At 55.6% G+C, this 19,711-nt stretch overlaps 1 protein-coding gene across 1 annotated transcript in view; it reads right to left on the reverse strand.

Moving 5' to 3' along the window:
- SLC7A1 (solute carrier family 7 member 1) overlaps positions 1–16,967 on the reverse strand; it is a 53,432-nt gene extending 36,465 nt beyond the window's left edge. Inside the window, exon 1 of the mRNA XM_075562810.1 lies at positions 16,733–16,967. The gene's annotated coding sequence lies outside the window, so the exon portion shown is untranslated. The remainder of the gene's footprint in view (positions 1–16,732) is intronic.
- Between the last annotated feature and the right edge of the window lie 2,744 nt (positions 16,968–19,711).

Here is a 19,711-nt window from a genome sequence, read left to right on the forward strand (position 1 = left end):
CACAGTAACGTACACATGTCTGCTCATCCAGGAAGCAGTAGAAAATCACGTTCCTGGTGACCCTTTCAGCCACAAGCGCGGGCAGCGCGTTCATGAAAGGCTCGGTGTCCCGACTGCCCACCCGCCGGGGGCACGCAGGAAGGGCGCCCGGGCGGAGGAGGTCCCGGGTACACTGTGTCAGTACAACTGGCAGCTTATCTAGGCCCACTTCTCTCTGATGTCACCGTGCCCCAGCTGGGTAAAACCCAGCGGCCGTTTTCAGAACCAAATACACTTATCTCTGACGTGGAAAAACACACGCTCAACAAAGGACACAATCCAGCCTGCAAGCCTCGGCCAGCCGGCGAGCCAGGTCCACAAGGAGCGAGCGAGGGCCCACTCCGCTGGGCTGACGGCTTGGCTTCCCACTAGGGGAGTGCGGGGGGCAGACCTCACCTTCCTCTGGGGTCTTCTCTGCCCCTCACCTTCCTTCACGCTCAGCCGCCCGACCAGAAGTCCGTCTCTCTCTCTCTCTCTCTCTCTCTCTCTCTCTCTCTCTCTCTCACACACACACACACACACACACACACACACACACACACACACACGTGAAAGTGTGAGAAGTACAACCCTGGCAGCACCCCAGAAAGCCCCCTCTCCCACCACGAGAGCCTGTTCCTCTCCTCTCCCCTCGCCCCCTCCCCAATGTCCCAGGCATTGGCTTCTTCTGATGGAAAACCATTTCTCTTGACTTTTTTGTTTCGTTTGTTGATAAACGCGGTTTAATCTGGCTAACTTTGCTGAGCGGATTGTCCTCCAAGTGTGTGTGCCCGAGGATGGGAGAATGTGGGGGGGGCAAGTTTGCCCGGGGGGGGAGCGGGAGCGTGTGCAGGGGGGCGTGGTGCGAGCCACCGGTCCTCAGCTGTGAAGAGCTCCTTCCCACGCGCAGGTAATACATATGGGAGAGGGGGCTTCGGAAAGCTCACGGGAGCAGCCACCACCTTTTCATTTTCATCCACAGCAGTGCTGACGCCCCTCCAACATGTCTGTCCGTGAGTGCTCGACCACTAACTGACAGGTGTGGGGCTCACACCCACCCAGCAGCATTGAGGGAGAAAGACCTGGCACACCGCTCCCATAAAGAATTCTCTCCAGAATGCCCTGGGGGGGCAACCATTCTGCTTTCTCACTTGGTGGTGGTGGGGGTCGGGGGAGGCTGTGAGCCACAACGGCAGCCCCCCCCACCCCCGATGATCACCTGTGTGCCTGCCCGATGATCAGGGGACACCCCAAGAGAAGCTTCCAGAACGCAGTGCCTGGCTGAGGGAGGGAGAGCCTGAAACAACCTCACCTTCCCGACACTAAACACCTCCCTGGGGTTGCACACGTCCCACATGGGCGGGAAAAGAGGGGCTGCGTCTTACGGAGACCCCCTGAAACAGAACCCAGGCCAGCATGCTGCCCTGGTGGAGGAGGAAGCAACGCCTCTATGCTCAGACCCGAGAACTCTTAGCTCTCCGGAGTTGGGCAGATCTCCACCGCAGGAGAGGGAGGGCGGGCCACGGAAAAGCTGTCCCCTGGCTCCAGCATCCCCAAATCAAACCCAAACCCACTGCCCCAGGTGCATTCAGACTCATGGGGACAAAGAGGACAATGTGGGGCCTTCCCGGGGGTTGTCTAAGGCTGTACACCCCTACAGAAGCAGACAGCCTCATCTTTCTTTCACGGAGTGACTGGGGGCTTCGAACTACCCACCCCTCGATGAGCCATCCAATGTGTAACACACTCTGCCACCAAGACCTCTTCCCAAAACCAAGCTCACTTCCATCCATCAACTCTGATTCACAGCCACCCTCTAGGACAGGGGAGAATGGCCCCCGTGGGTTTCCAAGGCTGTACAAAACCTTTACAAACGAAGCAGACGGCCTCACCTTGGCTCCCATAGACCGATGGTGGGTTCAAACCGCCCACCCTAGGTGAGCAACACATAACCCATTCCACCACCAGGGCTCCTCTCCATCTGACCAGGGCCCTGATAACCGACCAACCAACCGACTGACCGACCGACCAACCAACCGACCTGATGCTCAAACTCCAACAGGACGGGCTTCCCTCGGGTTCGGGGGAGATGGGTGCCAACCAAGCTCCCAGGGACAAATGACAACAGAGACGCCGTCGGGCTGGTGTTACTCGTTAGCCCAGAGCTCCCTGGGTCCCAAAATAGCACTTTCTGGCCATTAAAGGTTTCCAACCAGGATCACTGTGGTATGGGCTACCCAGGGAGCAGTGAGCTCCGCAAAGCACAAGGTCCGGCGACAACCTCTCTCTCCCGGTGCAGGCCCATCCACCTCGGTGCAGAGGGCGCGAGTTTGGAAGCTGCCCCGCAGGCTGTGTCCTCCCCTTCCTGGGCAGGCGCTCTCCGAGAAGGCCGCTCTCATCGGCTGCATCTTGGGGTGTCCTTTACCAAGAGGCACTTCCCAAACAAGTGGCTTCCCGTGGCCGCTATGGACCATCGAGTCACGGAGCCCTCGGAGGACAGAGGGACCAGTGGCCCACGGAATGTCCTGGGCAGCCTGCCACGTTTAAGGGGGCGGGTTCGAATCTGGACCTTCCAGTTAGGAGCCAGGAGCTGAAGCGGGGTACCACCGCCCCCCTTCCAAGAGAAACACACATGGAAGAGAGACCTGGCAAGGGGGGAATAGGTCCGACCTGGATTTAGGAGGGTCAGTAAGAGAAAAATCGGGGCTTACCAAACTCGGGAACACTGCTGGATCTGCAAACTACAGCGACACCATTCCCCTCCCCGGGGACTGCAGGGGCCACTCTTTATAAGGCCCACTGCCCTCTTTGATCAGAGGGGACATTGTGTGCACAGAACAATAAGTTTTCATTTCAATTTCCCTTCTTTTCAGGAAAGGAAATGTTTGCACTTCAAAGGGTGGCTTTGAAGGGTGGCCTGAGGCAGGGCCCAAGGCAGTGCGGGCCTGGTGGGCCCAGCGGGAGGACAGGCTCTGGCTGGGCAGCCGGGGGCTCCCTCCGGCCACTGTCAAGGCCAGCTCCTTCCAGGAGAGGGGCGAGGGCCAGAGGGAAAACAAACACAGGTGGGAAATACCCAAAACACCAGAGCCTTTTGATCCGGGCCTTTCTGAGCAACCCCAGGCCTGTTTCACACCCCCCCCTCCGTACATAGGGAAACTGAGGCACGCTCGATGGGGAGCCAGAGACAGCACAAGCCAAAAGGGAAAGGGAAGAGAAACGCCCTCACTACAATCAAGTGCATCACACCCCCGAGGGCACAGAGCGGTCCCTGTGAGTTTCTGAGACTGTCTCTTTATGGGAGTAGACAGCCTCTTCTTTCTCCAGAGGAGCAGTCAGTAGGCTTGAACCACTGACTTGTGGCTAGCTGCCCAAAGCGCGTTGAGAAGGCACACTCTCACCCACTCCCCTCAAGCTGATTCAGACTCACAGTGCCTCTCTAGGGTGGGTAGAACGGCCCTGTGGATTCCCAAGCATCACAACAGTAGCTTCTATGTCGGGGGGCGGTGGCAGGGGAGGGTACCCAGGCCTCCTGGGGACACCCACCAAAGCCAGGGATGGCGGGGTGGGAGGGTGTGGGGGGGTGGCTCCTGCTTACTTCTGGGCCGGCAAAGGGAAGTGACGGGACCTGCATGACAGACCCTCAGCCTGAGGAAGTGCAGGCTCTGAAGCCTCCCCTCGCTGAGCAGCCTGGGGGCAGGACGGAGGCTCACTCACCACGGGCACCCACACCTCTCACTTCCACTTCGCCAAAAGCCAAGTCTAACTGTTGGTCCGAGTGGCCGCAAGAGGAGGGAAAGCAAAACCAGCCCAGACTTGGGTGTTTCGGTGACCGACAAGTTCATTTCAACAGACAGACAACCTGAGACGAGTCCGACCAGTGACTCTGGAGGCAAGCCCCATTCCGGGGGACCCCACGTGCATGCGCCCGAGTGGGACTCTGCTCAGTAAGGTTTGCTTGGCTGTGGGTTTCATTCTGATAAAAACGGCGTTCTCGGTAGCTGGTTTACGTGGTTGGGTTTTTGCATTTTGGTTTCCCCCTGCCAGTGGATTGCCAGGAGCCTGGGTGCTCGCTGCAAGGTCATTACGTTGGAAACCAACAGTCAGCGCTGCAAGAGAAAGATAAGAATGAGGCTGTCTGCCATGCCTGCCCGTGGAGAGTTATGGCCTCAAAACCCGCCGGGGGCAGTTCCACCCTGCCCTATAAGGTCATTAGCAGGCTGCATCCACTTGATGGCAATGAACTTGGTTTTTTCTCTTCTGAGGCACCTCTGGACAGATTTGAGCTTCCAACCTTTTGACGGAGAAATTTGACCGTTAGTACCAGCGAAGAGTTAAAAACCAAAAATAAAATAAAGCTTACTGCCTGTGTGAGGCCGGGTGGAGTACAGAAACAAATTCAGTGCCCCTCCTACACGTGTCAGAAGGAGCTTTACATCCAGAGGTAATTACAGATCAAGCAAACACCCCAGCCCAGTCCAGATCAAGTCCATTCGTCCGATTCTAGTCCACAGTCAGTGATGCCGAGTGCAGGAAGATAGATCACAGGCTGGCATATCCGATGGCGGTGGAAGCTTCCCAGGGCTCTGGCAGGTCACAGCCACGTGGCTCGCCAACAGGAAGGTGAACCAGACAGTGTGGCCCGCCTCTGGGGAGAAGGAGGAAGAGGCTGGCCCCAGAGGGCCATTTATCTCGGCTTCCCTCCAATCAAGCTGCGACCCGAATGACAGGCAAACCTCCCCCCACATGTTCCTACGGGAGCCACGTTGGGACAAAACAACAACAAAACTAAGGATTACAGCCCACCCTTCACGTTTGTCTTCAAGTCGACACGAAATCATCTAACTGCCACACCGCCATGGATCCCTTCTGACGACTCACAGCGACCCGAAGGCCAGGGTTGAACAGGCCCTGTGGATTTCTGGGGCCGTTGCTCACGGTGGTTGTCGGCGTCCTTGGAGCCTGTCGAGTCTGCTCCCACCCACAGGGCCCCCCCTGGAACAGAAAGAAGCCCGGCCGGGCCTGCGCGGGCGTCCTCATCACTGCTCTCTGGTCGTCGTCCATCCTGGCAGCCACGGTGTGCGTCCATCGCGTAGGTGGATGGAAGCTGGTGGTTTCGGACTGCTGACCTAGCGGTTAGCTGCCCAAAGCATAACCACTACGCTGTGAACTATTTAATAAGGTCAGAGGGGTCCGGGGTGGCGCCAGGGAACTGACTTAGCGGCCGACCAAATGGTTGGAGGTGGACTTGGAAGTCCACCCCTCGAAGTCCCTTGGAAGAAAGGCCAGGCTGCCCACTTCCAGAAGGTCACAGCCTGCGGAGCCCTGTGGAGCTGCTCTGCTCTGCACAGGGCCGGGGTCCACTCAGGGCCTCACACACCGCACCCGCCATCATCCCACCCCCAGCACCTCACCCGCCCAACCCTCGGCCAAGCCCAGGATGCGAGGGGTTCACCGCAGACAAGAGAGGGCCTGCCTGCCACGGTTCCTTTCCAGTCTTGGACAAGCCCTGGATCTTCACAAGGCTGGAAGCCCTTCCCTGCCCCAGGGCCATGACAAGATAAAGGCTAGGTTTTCATACCCAGGTGGGTGCCTGCCCAAGTGGTGGGCAGAGGTAATGAAAGAGGACTGGTTTCAGACGAGAGCCAGCTTCTCTCTAGCCTGGGGCCACTCTGGCAGGATTCTCCACTGCTGTGTGTGTCTGGAGCTGGCTGGGGGGCAGAAGAGATCACCCACCCAGAGAGAGACTCTTCCAACCCCTTGGAGCCCACCCTGGACTTGGCTGTGCGCCAGGCCTTGATGGGAGAGCTCCGAGCGGAGCTTATTTGCCTTGCCTGGCCCCTTCCTGCGGGTTTCCACCATCTGAACAATGAGTATCCTGAACCCGGAGAAACACCTTTTCCTTTGGCTTTGGGGGCAGAAAACTAAATGACAGCTCTCTGGAAAGATGGTCATTTAAAAATCAAAAACAAAATAACTCATTGGCATTGAGTCCGTTCAAATCCAACCCTTTTGCCCAGGAGAACCGAAGGGGCAGCAGGATCATCGGACATCAACAGCAGCCTTGAGAGAGCGAATGGCCGCTGCTGGAGAGAGCTTTCTCCCCGAGACGCCACTGACGGGGAGGTCAAAGTCACTTAATGGCCGGGAGGAGGCAGGTCTCCAAGGTGAAAGAGCCCACAACTCTCCTGGAGGACCAGTGACCTCAGCGGTGCAGGAGCCGTTGACCACACCAAGGACCCGGTACCCGGCTGGGGTCTGTGGCTCACACCCACCAACTTCTAATGACCCTACGGAGCAGGTGGAGCAAATGAGGGCAGGAAGCTGATGGAAAGAAAGGACACCCCCACCCCTCCCCCCCAACAAAAAACCACCCTTCACTGCCATCAAGTTGATGCCAAGTCATAGCCACCCTCTAGGACAGGATAGAAGTATCCCGTGGGTTTATGAGACCAAACCCCTTGAATTTAGCACTATGCTGTGCTTAGGTCAGAGAAGGGCCCTGTGTTTGGAAAACACACTTGTGCGTGTGTGTGCGCGCACGCACACACTAAAGTTTGCCTGTGTAAAGAGTGCAAATGTGAGGCGCCCTGGTAAGCTCTGGGCTGCAAGCTGAAAGGTCGGCCGTTCAAACCCACCCAGCCGCTCTGCAGGAGAGACGTAGTGATCTGCCCCCATAAAGAGCTACAGGCTCGGAAGCCCCACAGCACAGTTCTCGTCTATCACGGAGGGTCAGAACCGACCTGACGGCAACTGGTTTTAACAGGTCTGAATGGGTGCATGCCGGAGCCAGTTGGGCTGCTAACCACAAGGTCAGCAATTCAAAACTATCAGCCACTCAGGAGAAAGCTGAGGCTCTCTCTTCCCCGCAGAGATTGACCGTCTCGGAAACCCTCGGGCAGCTCTCATCTGGCCTTTGGAGTTGCCGTGAATCAGAATGGACCCAGGGCAGTCCGGTGGTTTGTTTTATTCCCTAAGTGTGTACACACGTACGTACAGTATACAGACAGACCTGTGCATATATGAAGGGGCTTCAGAACTCACGGGGGGGAAGCCTATTATCTTTCCATTGCATTTTTCTATGAACTGCTTGAAACTCTCTCATGGGTGCATGCAAAGGAGCCCTGGTGGCACAGCGGGTTAAACACTGGTCTGCTGACCTTTGACAGGTTGTAGGTTCAAGTCCCCCCACCCCCCACCCCCAGCAACTCTAAGGGAGAAAGATGAAGCTGTTTGCTTCCCTGAAGGCTCACAGCCTGGGGGACCCCAGGGAGCAGTTCTACTGCATCCTATGGGGTGGCTGTAAGTGGAGATCAAGTCAACATCATCGAGGGATGTGAGGGGTTGTGTGCCAGGATCCAAACTACACACTCGTATTAACTTGTCCGTGTGCAGGTGTGTAGGTGTACAGACAGAGAAGGCATGGTTTCAAAGGGGCAGAGCATAACCGGTGGGCTTGCTTAGGCAAGAAGGCGCTCCCAACGCCTGCAAGTTTTCTTTGCATTTAAAATGTGACACATACCCCCCCAAAAAAAAAGTTGAAAGAAGGCAGGGAAAAGGATGGGGGGGGGTGTGCGTGATGAGAACCTGTCACGCTCACCTTCCCAGAGCATGCACAGCGTGGACACAGCCAGCCTCGGGCCTAGACCGCAGGGAAGATAACAACCCTTCCCTGGGCCATCCACTCAGCCCGACTTCCAGCAGGCCCTGTAGGACGGAGACCAGTCCCAGGGCATCCAAGGCGGCTCCCTCTGCAGACTCCGACTGCCTCCTTCATCCCTCCAAACCTCTGCTGGGTTCCAACTGCCCATCTTCCAGCCAAGAGTTACAGCCTCTGACCTGCCAGAGCTCTTCTGGGAAAAACCAAAAACAAATTCACCACCATCAGGTCACTCATAGTGACCCTATAGGGCAGACCAGAGCCGCCGCTGTGAGTTTCGGAGACTTGAATTGTTTAAGAGAGTAGAATGCCTTGTCTTTCTCCTGAGGAGCGGCTGGTAAGGTTTCGAACCTTGCTGGCAGCAACCCATCCATACAAGACAGACGGACACCTGGCTCTCTGGGAGTGTCAAAGGAAGCTCTGGGTAGGTGGGGCAGCCAACAGAAGTCTTGGTGACTTCCACCCACCCAGGGTTGGAACAGGAACAGAAGAAAGGAACAGGCACGGAGCTGGCTTCTCCGACGCACACGGTGGGGTCCTCTCTGTCCCCCTCCCCACGACTCTGCTACAGAGCAGGAGCAGATTCCAGATGGCTGCCAAACCTGAGAAGGGAGCTGGTTTTCCCTATAAACACAACTGTCTGGTTCCCACCAGACCCCGGGCATGGGGCCTTCCTATGGCAGCAGCGGGCAGAGCTCAGGTACCTGGGGTTGCTGGGTAAATAAAGCAGGGCTCCCCACCCCTATCGGAGTCTGGGCAGCTGGAAGTCCCCTACTGGCCCGGAAGGAATGCGCCCCAGCCTGCCACTGCTGGCTCTCCCGGGGCCACTTCCCAGGGAAGGGGACACTGAGACAAGTCTCCCCCACCCCCCACGGGGCCGGGGGCGGAAGGCCTGAGCTCAAAGGCGGCAAAGAGGAAGGAAGCAGGCAGGGGTGTCACACAGAAGGTAGCAGCTACAGCGTCCCAGCATTCAGAACTTGGGGGCCGTGGGGCTTCCGTCCGGGCGGGCACTGCCCAGGACGCATGGTGAGCCAGACCCGGGACCACATCCACTATTCCAGGACACTCGCTTTGCCACTGGGCACCAGGTTGTCTGTTTCATTGTGAGTCTGTCACTTGAAACGATGGCAGCATACTCCTCGGGCTAGAGCATTAAGTTTAAGTGCTCGCCAGAGCTGGGATATGGGAGGGCAGTCGGGGGTCGGCGCCAGAATCTGTGTGGGAGACCAAGCTACTGCAGTCACGTGCAGCTGCCGCCGGACCTCCATGGAGGCTGCCCTGGTGCTAGGATGCTGAACAGATTTCAGCCACGGTGCCATGCTAAGAGTGACGAGGAAGAAAGGCCTGGCTTTCCAATTCCTAAAAAATCTGCCAATGAAAGTTGCTCCTGATAACAGAAGCCCAATTCGAAACCGGTCAAGGGGGAGGGGTGCATGGGGTCCTTCACAAGCCTTGGCGCGAATCGACTGCAGCTTATGTTTAATTGATATGACCTAGTGCCAAGGACTCACTGGGCTGCTAACCTCACAGTCAGCAGTTCGAAAGCACCAGCCACTCAGAGGGAGAAAGAGCTGCAGTCTGGGAAACCCATAGGCAGGTTCTGCCCTGTCCTGCAGGGTCGCTGAGAGTCGGCGTGGACTGGATGACCGAGAGGAACTTGGTTTTGGGAGTTCCTGTGGGATCCCAGTCACAAGAGCAGCTGCAAAGGTGACACGGGCGCTCGGGGCCAGGAGTTTGCGTGAATGGAGGAGGACAACTCAGAGGGGACAGCGACCAAGGGAATTCAGTGTCACCGAGAGAAGCTCGGAAACTGTTCCAGTTGGTGGATATTTTCGTGTGTTCAACAGCAACCGAACAGATTTTTAAAGAAATAGCCTGACGTTTGGGGCTATTGGCCCTCAGGATCATTCAAACATGTTTTGAGGTCAGCTCTCCCTGTGCTCCCGGGCATGCGCCTGCGCAGGCATGCACACACACACTTGCCCTTACTCATGTGCACACACCCACCTCATGCATGTACATGCACATACACCTGTCCTTACTCATACACACACACCCACCTCATGCACGTACAGCCCAAACACCTGCACATACCGATCCTCATGCGTGCACACACATACAGCTACACACACACCTCATTCATACACCCAAATGCATGTGCACACACACACAGGCGGACCCTGAGAAAGGGCAGTGAGCTCTGCTCCCCATACTGGAGTCCATTCCGACTCCCCACAACCCCACGGGTGCCAAGTACAACTGCCCTCCAGCCCAGGCTGTGCCTTTCGGACCCCTGAGCCACCAAGGCTCCTCAGAAGCCAAACCCAAGATCAACATGTGGGTCTGGGGCCTCAGGAAGGTGCTCCCCATTCCCATGAGCTCAGCCAGGTCCACCCCAGAAATTTGAGCCCATAGTGACCCTGCCCAGTGCAGCCAAGTGGACCCCAACAGGCCTTAATGCTCTTGGCTGTGGACAGAGGACCCAGAAGTGGGGCAGAAACAAGGGTCACAGACAGATCCAGGCCAGGTGGGGCATGACCTTCCCCGCAGGAGCCTCGGAGGCCCAGTGCAGACCCCACGTCCCGATGACCCTCCCCCACCCCCACCAGGGCACTACATTTGCCAAACCCTGAGGGCACTGTTGGTGTGCTGTTCAGGGATAGCCAAGGGGCTGTCTGTTCCTGGAAAGATGTGCAGCCTCGGAAAGCCTGTCTTTCTCCACAGGATGGTCCCCAATTGCTGGCAGCCCAACGCTTAACCCGTTGTGCCACCAGGGTGCCCCAGGAAAGATGTAGAGTCTCAGAAAACCCTACGGGGAAATCCTGCTGTCCTTTGGGGGTCACTACGAATCAGACTTGATGCTCCTATCCCCCAAGAAAGGGGGCTGGGAGAATGGGACACCACAATGAAATTGAGATGAAAATTGTTTTTCCTCCCTGGCCTGAAGCAAACCTCGGACCTTTTGAAGGTCCCGGATACGAAACACTACTGAGGAACGTGGATTCATTCAGGTGAATCCCCTCAATCCAATTAGGTAGGTAGGTGGCAGCTAAGAGTCACAGGGTGCCCTGGTGGGTAATGCATTTGCTTACCACAAGGTCGACTGTTCGAAACCACCAGCCACTCCCCAGGAGAGAGACCAAAGTTTCTACTCCGGTAAATAAAGAGTTCCAGTCGCTGAAAACTCACAGGGGTCGGTAGAAGCGCCCCATCCACTCCAGGGCAGGGAGCTAGGTTGGTGGATTCAGTACCTAAGATCTGCAGCCATAATCACGGTTGGGGACATTTGTTCACTGCTCCTGTTATGTTAAGGAGGAATAATTAGGAATTAGAAGAGTCTGGAATCACTCTTTTAAGATGTAAAAGAGAAGGGAAGAGGGACTTTGGATACAGGTGAGAGAAGGAAGTGTCAGAAGAGGAAGCTGGCAGGTGACTTCCCTCTGGCATTGACCAGGGGCGTGAATAGCCTTAGTCACAGAAGGCAGAGGGCACGGGGAAGTGGATTAATGCAGCTGCACTTCCGTTAAAATTTAACACCTTCCTATTGATTGATTGGCTTGCCCTGAGACCCGCTTTCAATTTGTGCTAGTTTCGATTATTTTCTGCTTTCTTTTGGAGGGAGCTTCTCTGTGGTTTATTTTTGTTGTACTTGGTCCTTGTCCTTTCCTTGTTGTTGCCATGGTTGGATTGGGGGGAGGGGAGAGACATGATTTTCTTCATATGAAAACTCAAGACAGGGAAATCTATAAAGACAGTGACTAGACTATTAGTTTCTTAGGGTCCTGGCGGGGGAGGTTGGAAGGAAATTGGGGAGCTAATCATAGAGTACAAGAATGAAGAACATATTCTCAAACGGATTGTGGCGATGATTACACACCTCTTTTTAATAGATTTAAAACACTGAATTGCATGGTATGTGAATCATGTGTCCATAAAGTCGTTTTAACATTTTTTTAACTTAAATTGAATGTTCAGAAAAAGAGCGCGAGTAGAAGAAATTCACAAGTCACTGTACCCAAAAGACCTGGGAGCCATCCCACCGCTTCATGAGAGAGGTAGGACAAGGTCAAGAACCAATGGCGCTGAAGAAGTCCAAGCTGCATAGAAGCCCTGAGGCAAAAACAAGGCGCCAGGAATTTATGGAAAACGAAGTGAAATGTTTCAACAAGCTGATGGAGCACTAGAAACACTCACTCCTCTATTCTAAGAAATTTAGAAGACAGCTAGCTAATTGGCCAACTGAGGGGAAGAGACCCCTACTTGTGCCCATTCCAAACAAAGGTGACCCCATAGCATGTGGAAATGATCAGACGACATCATTCCTATCTAATCCAAGTCAAGTTCTGCTGAAGATAATTCAACAAAGGTTGCAGACGTATATTGACAGGTTCAGTCCAGATTCTGAAGAGGACATGGAACAAGGGGCGCCATTGCTGAGGTGGCTGAAAGCAGAGAATGCCAGAAAAATGTTTACTTGTGTTTCGTTGACCGTGCAAAAGCATTCGACTGTCTGGCTCACAAAACCAACTGAGGACAACAATGAGGAGACCAGGAATTCCAGAACACTTCATGGTGCTCATGGGGAACCTGTGAATGGATCAAGAGGCAGATGTGTGAACAGAACAAGGGACTACCGCATGGTTTAAACTCAGGAAAAGTGTGAGTCAGGGTGATATCCTCTCCCCATACTTAATGAAGCTGGATGCTGAGCAAATCATCAGAGAAGGTAGGTTATATGAAGAAGACTACAGCGCTCAGGATTGGAGGCTCACTATCAACCTGCAATGTGCAGAGGACACAACCTTGCTTGCTGAAAGCGAGAACTTGAAGCCCTTGCTGATGAAGATCAAGGATGGCAGCCTTCAGTGTGGGTTACGACTCAATGTAAGGGAGACCAAAATCCTCACCACTGGGCCAACAGGCAGCATACGTGGAGAAAAGATGGAAGCTGTCAGGGATTTCATTTCGCTTGGAGCCACTGCCAATGCTCATGGAAGCGGCAGTCAAGAGATCAAGGATGCACTGCATTGGGCAAATCTGCTGCACAGACAGACCGCGGTAAAGTGCTGAAGAGCAAGGACATCTCGCTCTGAGGACTAAGATGCGCCTGCGCACACAGGCCGTGGTACTTTCAGTTGCCTCTTATGCAGGTGAAGGCTGGACACTGAATGAGCACTGGCGCTGGGGAACTGACGCACTTTAATGCTGGTGCTGGTGCGGAAGGCTGAACATACCAGGGACTGCCAGGAGGTCAAACACGTTTGTCTCGAAAGAAGTGCCGCCAGAATGCTCTTAGAGAGGGTGGCGAGACTTTGTCTTACAGACTGTGTCAGGAGAGGCTGGTCCTTGGAGAAGGGTGTCATGCTGGGTAAAGTGGAGGGTCATCCAAGAGGAGGCGGACCCCCCCACCCCCACCCCCACAGAAATGGATGGACACAGTGGTTACAGGGTAGCAACCGTGAGAGTGGTGAAGGACCAGGACTTCCTGGCCCTGGTGGTCATTCCATTGTCCCTGGTCACCCCCAGGCCCTACCACAAGTAACAGCAGCAGCAATGTCATTAGACACGGCTCTGTGAAAGGCCAAATCCTCAGTCACTCAGCTGTCAATGCCAAGTTCTTACAGTGTGTTCCCCAGAGTTACCTGTGGGGGTGAGGGGGTGGAGAGCGAGGTTTGTGCTATAAATGACAATGATCAAAGCCAAACCTACAGCCAGGGGGCTGAGTCCCCCAGCAAGCCTAGAGAGCATTTCCAAGAGTATAAATCTTTACAGGAGCAGAGAACTGATATTTTTTTTTCCTCCCTCAGAACAGCCAGTGGGTGGGTTTTGACCACTGACCTAGCCCAACACCCAGGCCATAGTGCCTTGGGGGCTCTGTGGCAACTATTCTAAGAACCTATTCAACTTTCTTCTCTCCCTGGCCCCCCACCCCACCCCCGATGAATGTGCCAGCAAGCTCAGTGGTGTCTTCCTTTAAAATATATCCAGAATCCAACCACCTCCGGCTTCCCCTAGGGCCCCCAACATGCCTCCCCTCAGTCACCTTGTCACTCCTCTCCAGGCTTCTCTGCTGGCCCGCCCTCCCCACGAACCTACTGTCCACACTGCAGGAGCCATCGCCGCTAGAAAAACACGCTGACCCATCCTTGCTTCCAGTGGCTCGTCACCCCGAGTCCTGATTGTCTACAGCAATGGTTCTCAACCTTCTCATGCCACGACCCTTTAATACAGTTCCTCATGTGGTGGTGACCCCCAACCACAAAATTAATTTTGTTGCTACTTCATAGCTGTAAAATTTGTTACTTTCATGAATTGGGAGATTCCTGTGAAAGGGTCGTTCGACACCTCCCCCCAAGGGATTGCAACCCACAGGTTGAGAACCACTGGTCTACAGCAATAGGGGAGTGGGAGAAGGGGTCCCCAGGCCACCTCACAAGGACCTGCTTATCCGATAAGCAACTTATAGGGATGTGAGGAGCCCACAAGACCAAGAGGAATCAGATGTCACACAGGACCGCTAACCCAGGCTTGGAGGACAAGCTAAAGCATCCATTCCTGCTTCAAGGCCCTCCCAGTGGATCAGCAAGAGCCCACGTCAAGGGATTCCCTCTGACATCAATCGGTCCCTCCGACATCATTCACTTCACCATTTGGTTTCACTGGCCACACGTGTATTTCATCCCACCAGGCACTGGGACGTTCCATCAAAGATAATGTGTGTGTGGTAGCATTCAACCATCCTGGCGTCAGGAGCCCTGGTGATGGAGTTAACCTGCTGGGCTGTTAACAAGGTCAGCAGTTCGAAACCACCAGCCAGCCTGCGGGTGAAAGATGAAGCTTTCTATACTCGAAAAGGGCTCCCCGTCTCTGAAACCCACAGGGGCGTTTCGACCTGCACTGTAGGGCTGCTCTGGGTCAGCTGACTCAGTGGCAGAGAGGGATTTGTTTGCTGCTGTGAGGTCACAGATCTTACGTCCCAGGCCCCCTTTTCAAGGTCCAAGGACACCTGGGGCACAGTGGGCTAAGAGCAGGACTAATAACGGCAAGGTCAGCCGTCTGAAACCACCAGCCACTCCTCAGCCTCTCTACACCCGTAAAGAGACTGGAAGCCTTGGAAATGACAGGGCCAGCTCTCCTCTGTTCTACAGGGACGCCCTTGGAGTGGGAATCGACTGTAAGACAGTGAGCTTTGAGTTGTCTGAGTTTTTCCCTCTCTGGGGAACTAAGCACATGACGGATGTCTGTGCCCTGGGAGGGCACCGCGGCTTAGGCGCTGGCTGCTAACCTCAGGTCCTCCCTGGGAAAAAGACAGACAGTCTCAGAAACCTTATCGAACGTCGATAACCAGAACAGACTCGATGGCCGTGACTGGTTGCTGTGGGCTCCGTCCTGTGTATGGTACTTAAGACACCTTCACTCCCTTTGGAATTTCATCCCGGGTGACTGGCTATGCTCCAAGGGGCGGGGGGCAAACCTTTAAAACTGCCTGAGTCTATTAGTGTCGCTACTCCACGAATCTCACTCTGATGAAACCAAGCCCACACTACCCCCCAAGTTGACTCCAACTGCCAGCAGCCTGACAGGACAGAGTTGGCACTGCTGCCGTCTAGAGTTCTCAAAAGGATCTTTCTAGGAGTCCATCTGTCTCCCTCCGAGCAGCTGCAGGGGGCTGAGCCTCCCACCTTGTACTTCGAAGCCCCAGATGCCTCACCCATCCTAGCTGGATGACTTAAAATTCTTCCCTTTACTGTCAGGGCAAACAGGTCTGTGAATTTTCAAATGGTGGTAATTTCCACTAGACCAGCTAAAAAATACCTCGGGTTTTCTACATATCCGAACCAAAACAAAAAACTCAGCGAAATGCCAATAAATTATATCAGTTCTATCAGGACCAGTTAACATTTAGTTGAAGAAGGAACGGATTTTCTTTTTTTTAATGGAGACCACGGACATTTTCAACGACCTTTTCCAAACGCCCTCGTACTTTTGGGCTGAAACCCCGGTCTGTTTCCTCTTGTAACTATGTCTGGGAAAAAAAAAAAAAAGCAACTCTGGGGGACTGGCGAGGAAGACCTCAAGTGTGGCGGAAATCTAGGTCTGGATACCCCAATCACCCCAGCCTCCATCACACAGCAAACCCTTGTCTGGCTCCCACGCTGACTCAGGGGGAGCAAGCGCGCGCGGTCAGGGCTGTAAGTGCTATTCTGTCAATGCCCCCCTGCCCAGTGGACAGGCTGCATGGCTGGCAGGATGAACCCACGGTGTCTGGATTCAGCCGGAAGAAGTTCTTCCAACTGCAGACCATCTGGAAGGCTTGGAGCGTGCGGCCTTTTCCAGGGCAAATCGGGTCACAAGGAAGTCCACCAATGGGGGAATTCCGCGAAGTCACCCTGGGGACCTAGACATGGAGAGGACCCGCGGCCGGGGCTTAACTGGGGTCTGGGGAACCAGGCGGTGGGCAACAGGGCCAGGGCCAGGACCAACGCCTACGCGAGTGGCCGGCGCCGAGTCCAGCACCGACACCTGCCGCCACGCCACCCTCCAGGCCTCTGGGAAGGCTGGGGCTGCGCGGCTGATGACACACCCTGGGACTCGTGGCGGGGCGGGGTGTGGTGCCACGCGCCATGTAAGGCAAGCGCGCCCGCCCGCCAGCGCGCCGGGCTCCCTGTGCTGGGTCCGGCCCGGATGCAGTCCCGCGCCCACCCCGTGCGCCCCCGGCCCCGGCAGCTGCTAGTCGCGGGCATCGCCAGCCGCCAGCGGCCCACGCTGACTCTGATCGGTGTTGCATCATTCACCACGCCGCGCCTTCAGGGAACCAAAATGGACTCCAAGGGAGGCGACAGCCGCATGGGCACCGGCCCCGCGTGCACGCCCCGAGCCCGCCCCTGCCCGCCACCCGGCCGCGGGGCCACCCCGAAGAGGGCCAGGTCCCCTGCGCTGGGCCCTCCACGCTCCCTGCCGCCGCCCCACGCGGCGCCTGGCCTCTCCAAGGTGACCCCAGCCCGGGGCGCTGCCCGGGGGCGCTGCGCGGGCGCCGGTGGGGGACCGGGCACTCACCGAGCCGAGGAGATGCGGGAGAACCGCGGGTGGGCAGATGGACGCCCGGACGGACGAATGGATGGAGGGGCGGGCGGCCCAGCGCGCTGCGCTGCGTGGCGAGCAGGAGGAGAAGGTGCGCTTAACGGATGCCAGCTGCCCGCGCCCCCCGCGCTCGCGCCGTCCGGCAGTTGATCGGCCGCTCACACCTGCCCGCGCGGAGTGAATGGAGCGCGGGAGGCGGAGCCCGCGCGGTTTCCCCAGCCGCGCGCTGCCCCGTGCCCGCCCCCGCCCCCGCCCCCCGCGCGCCCGCCGCCCGAGGCCCGGCCCCTCCGCCGCGTCAACAGCCCGTTTACCAATGAGCGCGCCGCGCGGCCCTAGCGGACCCGGGCGCGGGCCGGGCGGGGCGGGCAGCGACGCGCCCCAATCTGCGATTCTCCCATCTGGGCGCCCCCCACCAGGCCGCCGTCTGCCCAAGGCTGGGTGGCCTCTCAGCCTATTGGAACCGCCGGCTGGGCCGTGGCCGGGACCATGCGTGCCCTGCCGGCGGGGCCGAGCCCACCGTACCTCTGGCCCCCAGCCCGCTGCCCGCGCTGCCCGCCGGCTGCCCTTCTCCAAACCGAAGGCGTCAACTGGAGCCTACGTGAAGGGGTTTTCAAAAACGATTCTAGGATTTCTTCTGATGCCAGTTAACGTTCTTTATTAATAGTTTACCAGTCCTTTCCTGTGAATCGTCTCTATTGTCAAGGATCCCTGGTGACGTGGTGGGTGACGCCTTGTGCTGCTAACGGCAAGGTCGGCAGTTTGAAACCCTGAGGTGCTCCGCGGGAGAAAGTCGAGGCGGAGCTTTCTATTTCTGTACAGTGACAGTCTCGGAAACCTACAGGGGCAGCCCTACCCCCGCCCTATAAGGTCGCAGTGCGTCAGCCTCAATCTCATGGCAGTGACGCTAGCCAGTGCTCTTGGCAGAGGGCCCCTGGCTGGGCAAGCTGCAGGATGTCGCAGATCTTGTACCAACTCTGGCGGTCCTGGGTGAAGCAAACGGCGCTCCGAAAGCTGGAGGTTCGAATCTACCCAGAAGTGTGTCCTTGGAAGATAGGTGAGACCCTCTAGGAGGGGCCGGATGGGCAAGCTCCACCTTCTGTTCCTTGTCCCAGCTACTTCTAAGGCAAGACTCTCTCCCATAGCCTAACTGAACTGGTGACCTGCGGCCAGGGCATCTGGGAGTGCCATAGACTGGAGGGCCCATGCAATGCCCTGAGTTACAGCCAGCAAGCCCCTGCCTGTCTCTTATCACAGCTAGAAGTACTGGACCCACTCGTCACCCAGCACAAGTCAGCTAGCTCTGTACTGCCAGCTCCTGCCGGCTCCTTGCCCGTGGGGGGCCTGGGTAGAACGGCTCACATCATTCAGACCCTCTGGCCTGTGCTTAAGGAGCCCTGGTGGTGTGACGTGGGTCACACCATGGGCAGCTAACCTCAAGATGAACAGCTTGGCGGGGCCGGCCCCAATCCCAGCTACGTGGGCCCCCTCCCCAGAAGACTGCGCTACAGAGGACTGCACTGCAGCTACAGCTCTGGGAGGGGGGTACATCTGCTCCGAGTACACAAGAGCAAACTTGGAAGAGGGAAGAAGAAAGAGAGTGGAACAACGCATCCTGGCCCACCAAGCCCTGAGGACGATATTCCTGCTCAGAGCAGTCAGTGCATAGAGAGGACCATAGGGCCGGCCCTACCAGGAGACATGGTGGGTCCCTCACTGACCCATAGCGCTATGGGGAACAGCACTGGAGACGCTGTGTGGAAATTGTGCCCAATATGACCCCACCCCCCTGGGGGAACACTAAGGGCGTGCATCAGAGCAGCAAGGGGAGCAAAGCAATGAAGTCCCCAGGAAATACTGGACTTCATAGTAGAAATAGTAGACTTAGTGGTGGCAGGGCATGGCATCCCAGACTCTACTGGAAAACACACATAAAGGTCAACAAACAGACCTGGAACTATTTATAGGCTTTTCTTTTTTGATGTTGCTGTTTTTCTTTTTTTGTTTGTTTTTGTTTTGCTTTGGTGTTCTTGTTGTTGCATGTCTAGATAAGATAGACAGGATAAACAATCCTGAGAAAACAACGGACCGATGGTTCAGGGCGGGGGGCGGGGTGGAGCACAGGAGAGGGGGGAAGGTGGGGGAAAGGAAGTGGGGAAGCCAATAAACCCAGGGACAAAGGAACAACAAGTGATCTAAAATCTATGACGAGAAGGGCATGGGATGCCTGGTGGGTCTTGATCAAGTGCAACGTCGCCAAGAGGAATCAATGAAAGCTGAATGATGGTAGAACAGGATAGTGGGACAAGAGGAAAGTAAAAGGAAATAGAAGCAAGAACTAGGAGGCAATGGACATTTATAAAGGTCTAAATGCAGGTACATACATATGTAAATATATTTATATATAATGATAGGGAAATCTATATCTATTTATATGTTAAGTATCAAGGTAGCCGATGGACATTGGCCCTCAAGTACTCCCTCAGTGCAAGAACACTTTGTTCTAATAAATCTGGCATTCTGGGATGCTCACTTTCTGACATGACTGCTGAAGAAACATACAATTTCCTCTACTACTTTAATCCCCACCTGCATCATGACCCTAGATCTACCTTACAAATCCGGCTAGAACAGAGCACGTACACTGGTACAGATAAGAGCTTGCAACACAGGGAATCCAGGACAGATGAACCCCTCAGAACCAATAATGAGAGTAGCAATACCAGGAGGGGAAGGGGAAGGTGGGGGGAGAAAGGGGGAACTGGTCACAATGATCAACTTATAACAGCCCCTCCCCCTGGGGGGGGGGGACAAACAACAAGAAAGTGGATGAAGGGAAACAGTGGTTGGTGTCAGACATGAAAAAAAAAAAAAGATAAATTATCAAGGGTTCATGAAGGAGGGAGGGAAAAATAAGCTGCTATCAAGGGTTCAAGTACAAAAAATGTTTTGAAAATG

This window comes from Tenrec ecaudatus, chromosome 11, assembly GCF_050624435.1.
Source record: "Tenrec ecaudatus isolate mTenEca1 chromosome 11, mTenEca1.hap1, whole genome shotgun sequence".
Lineage (NCBI taxonomy): Eukaryota > Metazoa > Chordata > Mammalia > Afrosoricida > Tenrecidae > Tenrec > Tenrec ecaudatus.